Source organism: Photinus pyralis, unplaced genomic scaffold, assembly GCF_008802855.1.
Source record: "Photinus pyralis isolate 1611_PpyrPB1 unplaced genomic scaffold, Ppyr1.3 Ppyr1.4_LG8, whole genome shotgun sequence".
Lineage (NCBI taxonomy): Eukaryota > Metazoa > Arthropoda > Insecta > Coleoptera > Lampyridae > Photinus > Photinus pyralis.
In genome coordinates this window covers 11,091,033-11,097,493 of record NW_022170819.1, presented here as the reverse complement: position 1 = coordinate 11,097,493, position 6,461 = coordinate 11,091,033, and the positions used below count along the sequence as shown (strand labels likewise).

Below are 6,461 nucleotides of genomic sequence, written 5' to 3'. Positions count from 1 at the left end.
TTCTAATTTGACCGTCTTCTGTGGTTTCAGAGATCCCCATCGTTGCTGATGGTTTCACAGAGACGCCATCTTGTAAAGGTTAAACATAGGAACTGTTATGTTTTTTTGATATTTTTTTTATCAGGATAAAAAAAAATAAAAACGAACATAATTAATTTTTTTGTATCTCTTATGGTTTCCGATTTTCCCATGTTGTTGCTGCTCATCTTTGACACAATGTATATATTACATTACTAAGGTGGCAAGAGGGGTGGGGGAGAGGCGGAGGTAAGGGTAATATCACTTTGTACATCTACGAAACTAGACTACAGTTATAGTAGGTACGTACAGTAACTTTCAACAATCTGGAATAACATTTAATTCATAGTAGGGTGAAATTTTTGTTCTTAAAAAAATACACTAATCTCGTAACCACCTAGATACTGCCCTGGACGAGGAACAGACGGACAGACGAACGGACGAAACCATCACATTAGTAAGGAGAATTTCTATCGATAAATTCCCCTAAAAATGAGGCCTCTTTGTTTTAATCTTGCAACATCTTAAAGAATAGGTGCCTTTATATAAACGCACTACGCTATAGGGGTTAATTTCTGAATAATATTTGTTTCTTTTATTATTAGCTTTTCTTATACGCTTATTCTATGAAAACAGACCTCTTCGTTTTAAAATCCCAACAAAACCACTCTTTCAAAACGGCCCATCATGGTATTTATTGGTAATATTAATATAAAAATATTCATACCTTACCTATACCTAATTACTTCGAATTATATACCCCAAATTGTATACACAATTAATTGAATAATACCAGCATTACATATAGAGAATTACTTTGAAATTATTGTTAAAATGGAAATTTCTGCCCCCTCCATTCAGAAAATTTAAAACTTTACAGTTTTTCTGAAAAGGATTAACACTACTTATATTAGTAAATTTAATCCAAGTTGTCCCTTTTGATATTGTATATTTTACAATTAGATAAATTCTTCATTGTTTAGAGGGGTACCAATTTATTTGAGAAATATGAATTAAATTACGAATTAGGCAATCACTGTTTTTTTTAAATAATGTAAGAGCTAGATTTGTTCATTATAAATTAAATACTATTTCTTTTTATTTTAATAAGTGTTTATTACAACAAATATAATTGTTTATAATATGGTATATTACCAAGTATGAAAACACTAAACGTATAGCCTCGGTAGCGCAGTAGGTAGCGCGTAAGTCTCATAATCTTAAGGTCGTGAGTTCGATCCTCACCCGGGGCATAATTTTTGCACTTTCTATTTAAACATTGTCCTTTTTCACTCACATCTCGTATGTGCGTTCATAATCATATACGAATTCCAATTAGTCTTCAGCAACAAGAGCAATCGGCGGCATAAAGCAAAAAAAAGGAATAAAATAAATTTAAATATTAAGTGAAATTAGAGCGGGGGAGAAATCTCATTCGGCGTCCCTCCTAAATGGAAGCTCAGATGTTGAATCCCTGTTGTTGCAGGCAATAACAGAATTCTCATTAATTTTTGGTTTTGATATTGATGTTTAGGGGAGGCCGACACCACACAAACGATGAGTATCGGCCCATCTGCCCTTGCGTTTCTAACTCCCCAGGCGCAAGGATGCACCTCGTACTACGCGATGTTTTAAATTACATCGACCTCATAACATATTGAACGTCACTACGCATTATTGTCATCTGATTATCTCCTTTGATATCATTCACTTAGATTTAAATGCGTTTGAATTAACGATCAGTTATGTGTCACACTTTTATTCGTCAATATTTTCACGAGTGGGAAAGGAAAGGTATCATGCTGAAAGATTTTTAAACACTTTTTTATTATACACATCACAATCTCCGTTTTAAACACTCAAAATGCGTACGAAAAAAGGCCTTTAAAACACGCGTGCATTAAAGTTGCTAAGTAATGATACTTCAAGTATGCCTTTTGAAACTGTCATCTGGGTGAAATAAAAAATCCTCTTAGGTCGCTTTCTGTAAATGCAGAACATTTCTTTGGCTTTTGTACCTATCCTTTGGTTGAAGCTTTCAGAAACGCGCGTAATTTAGGGTATGCTTCCCAATCTGTTCCACTTTTTAATCGCAGCATTGTTTGAAGTTTTGAATGAATGCACCAAAAGATAGAAGATTTAAGTACCTTTAACATTTCCTTCATATATGCCAGCATTATCGATGCATTTACGACTTTATTCGACTCTATTCATCCATGGAAACAACTTTTCATATTCTTTATAATAGGCTTTACTGGATTTGGATTTTACACCTAGCACCTACCAACGTTTGTTTAGATTTTACAACAAGCGATTTAAGGGACTGTGTAAATCGAGGTGTAAATTATACTGCAGGTATAATAAATAATAATAAAAGATACACGTGTATAATTGGTCTTTAAAGCACTTGCAACGTTAAAGGCGCTCCGCTTCGCGTCGTGCCATTAAACTCGTTGCGCGTGCTTTAGAGACTTGATTATATACTTGTATATCTTAATATACTATTTTCACCAGAGCAATAAGAACATAATAAAAAATACACTATATTCATTATGGCTGACTGGCTGTCCGGCTGAGGTCTTGGCAATTACAATAGCTACAAGCCTCAAATTTTCACTAAAGCTTTCTGCTATAGTGTATATGTGCAGGCTATTTTGAGTTAGATTACTCGTGCGATTAAGTTGGATACAGTCCGCCTTCCGTGGCAATGAATTAGGAAAGGTCGTGCAAACGTTAACACGAAACCTGTTTCAAATTTTCAAATGATATGAAATTTCTGGGAATTTTTGTGTATTCATGTTTTTACAGTTACGAGCAAACCACCATTTTATTAACACAACTATTTGCGGTTTACGAGTTTAACCAAAAAATTAACATTTACTCCTTAATGTTCCTTCAAATTTTTTATAATGTGTCAATTAGAATGATTTTATGACTGCGAAGAACCAGAGTTCAATCCCTTCACAGAGCAGCTTGAACAATGGTTCTTTGTAGTAACAAAATATATTAGCGCGCTTACTTAAATTGCTCTTGACTAAATATGGCAATTGGTTTCTTCTCCATAGGCAAACAATTCTTTAAATAAATCCTAAAATAAATTTAAGTTAATTAAGCGCACTTCTAATGCCACTGGGCTTAATCCAATTAGACGAAAATTGCGGTTAATTATACTCAGTTAATTGGCCGGATTAAAATCTCCAAACTCGGTATCCCAGTAATGCACATTGTGATCTGGAATTTCGGGTCAATCGCATAAGGAACAGAACGGTGCTGAAATCCTAAAATATTAATGTTTTCCCTGCTGCCTCATTTCGAGGGCTGTCGATTGCTATATAAATAATTTGCATATTTCTACGGAAACAATTAGACACTTCCGATTTATGTTCGACAGCTGTAGAGATCAAAGCAATTATTTTTACCTGGTCTTAGTAAAAAACTGCATAGTTCCAGAACTACAATTTCTGTAAAGAAGCGCCCATTTCAGTTCGTCTAAGTACCGGGTGTTCACTAAAGCTGGTAGCTTCCACCAATGTACGGCACAAACGGGTGGTTCGTTACATAGTAGCAATTTGGCTTTCTAAACGCGAATATTTTCCAAATTCCAATTGGGATCACCTCCAGATGTAGTATACTGCTTATGAACAGACAGTACATGCTTGCCAAACTTATTACCAAACGTGACAATGACGGCACAAGGAGATTATGTTGTGTTTTAATGCTTCAATTCAATCATATGTCAGTTTGGCATCATTGCGCCGACATTGTAGAATTACGCAAATTACTAAGAGAGGCATCTAATCCATAAAGCTTCATACTGCATTTGGAGGTGCGAGCGCAATATAGTTCACCTTCACTCACTCTCACTATAATTTTCAGACAAAAGATCGATTACCCTAGTAGCCAAAATCCGGAATGAATCCCAAAATCTCGCCCAAAACTAATTCCCACTATTATTTTTAATAGGCAGTGCCCCTTCCTAATATCGTCTGTAATATCTAAATTCACCATGTTTTCTACTTGCACCAAATGGAATCGGAAAAGAGATTGTTCTTGTAACGATTTATTTTCTGCACTACGAAGCATTATTATTGTTTCCGGTTTACTGCTTGTCGAAGAACCCCCGTAATATTTAAAGCGATTTGATAAATGGCTCCATCTATTGATAGAATTTAACCACGCAATTTTCCGCGCAGACCCGATAGCGCCTTGATTTTTGGGTATTCATTTGTCATGTCTTTCTCTTCGTAAGCCGCATCGAACGCATTGAATTTTAATTGCCATCTTCCGAATAAATTTGGCGATTGGATTCATTTGAGATTCCGAAGTGATTATTTAGACAGGATATACCTGTGGGTTATACATAAGCGTTCTTCCCTTTTATCGTAAGGACCACCATGATCCATTTCGTTTATTTATAGTGTGCCTTCTTGAGGTTTCGGCTGTAGTTGTTTTTACGGTAATTTCTATCGACAATCGTTGCCTCATCTATCTATGTAAAATTTTATGTCATCAAAGAAGAGGGGTTATCTTTGATTTCTTTTGGGGTTAAAGTTCTATACACGTTTTACGTTACATACCAATTTTTGTTCGACGTACAACTTTTGTAACGTAGGGTTAAGCCCACATCTGCTGAATCTGCTTCAGGCATTAATCAACTAATTATATACCGAGCCCTGCGGTTTGTGAGGGGTTTCTTTTGATTGTTTTCAAGATTGGATGCGAGAACGGAGCTCACTTCTTATTCAAGATAAGAATTGCTTATATTTTTTACGTGTACTTGGCCCTATACGTGCGAAATTTTGTCCAGAATATCAAGTTAATTGTGGAAAGTAGTTTTAAGATTCAATAATTCGATCAATCATTATAATTATTGACTAGGGATTTATTCTTTTGGGGGAAGTTAATTGGGAGTTTTCGGGGCAGTTTAACGTACACGTTTTGAGGAAATTCGGATTAGAGAATATTTGGGTAATGAATGTTTTGAGATACTTTAATTTGATATCTGGAATAAACCAGTATTTCTTTTGGTAAATTGATTACACTGTTATTACTACCCCCTTCTCTTCTAAATTGTGTACGGGGAGAGCTAACATAGAAATTGAGTGACGCTCAACCCCATTCGTATGATGGTAACGAAGAACGAAGATAATATGCCCAGAACGAACTACCGCTGCGGAAGATCTCGGGCTTTTATTTTATTTTCAAACCATTTAAGCGTGATCTCATAACCAAAATAATACCCTTAATTAAAATGGCTGAGTATGAGCTAAATTCTTACTATCATGTGGCCCCACCATCCGGATCCCATAAAAAACAATGCTTTTTTGAACTGAAATACGCAATTAGGGCAAACTTAATTTCCAACACGGTTTAAAAATCTTATTATGAAAATTCCACTACACGTAATACCCATGGAAAACTCAACCCTCTAACCTGGAAAATTTCTATGATAATTATGCATTATCCTGTTGCTCTACTCCTAAGATTCCCAAATTTCTAACTTCACAACGAAATTTCGAAAAGATTTAAATGCAAATTTAGTGCTACCGTTACGGGTATTTATAAACGGAAAACAAACGTCTATGAAAATTGACAATCTTCAAATCTTTTAACTTTTCCTCTATTTTCATTTAGAAATCGAAGAACGTCAAGAGAAACGTACGTAGGTCGGAGAAAAGCGCTTCAAAGTTTACCACAAATGCAAAATAACTTATGTGAGTATTCGAATTAGGAGTGGTTTTTTGAAGATTCAAAATCTTGCAATAATTGGAAAACATAAAAAAGTAAGACACTTAGTCCCTAGCGAAATTACTCATAATTATCAATTATAAGTGACTAATTCTTATAAGTTTAGGATACTGAAAAAGCTTTTCTGGAGGTTAAAAATTATCAGATGGGAAACTTTCGTCTGGTAATTGTAGTGCTTTCAGAACGTCGAGGTTAAGAAAGGTTTCAGAACTGGCTCCAAATGCAAAGTGACTTATTGTGACGATTTGAGATTCTTAACTAACGATTCCGAAGATTATTACTGAAGAGCTGCGACGTAGGATAAATTGAAATTGAATTCTACGCACCAAAATTAATAAGAAAAAGTGTTTTCCCGAGAAATAGTAGCCGATTTTTGGTAAAAAAGGAAGTTTAAACACTGCCTTTTTTTGGCCCGAAAAAAAAATTGACTCAGATCGATCGGGAAAAATCATTTTCTTATAGAATGTGGCCTGTAGAATCCATAATTTCAAACAGTTCCAAGATTGGGCTACTAGTTCAAAAGTTACAGCCCTTTGGATTTTTTTTCGAAATTGGTTTCTAGTCTTAACTTTTGATTGAGAAGTCTGATCGAAAAAGTACGAATTGTTTTGGATTCTACGCACCCAAATTAATAAGAAAAAGTGTTTTCCCGAGAATTTTGGTGTAGTCGATTTTTGGTAAAAAAGGAAGGTTAT

The 6,461-nt window shown here is 34.9% G+C and overlaps 1 non-coding gene across 1 annotated transcript; it reads left to right on the top strand.

Moving 5' to 3' along the window:
* The first annotated feature begins 1,198 nt into the window (after positions 1–1,198).
* Trnam-cau lies at positions 1,199–1,271 on the top strand. Its single transcript has one exon. It is a non-coding gene; the product is annotated as a tRNA-Met (tRNA).
* Positions 1,272–6,461: the final 5,190 nt, after the last annotated feature.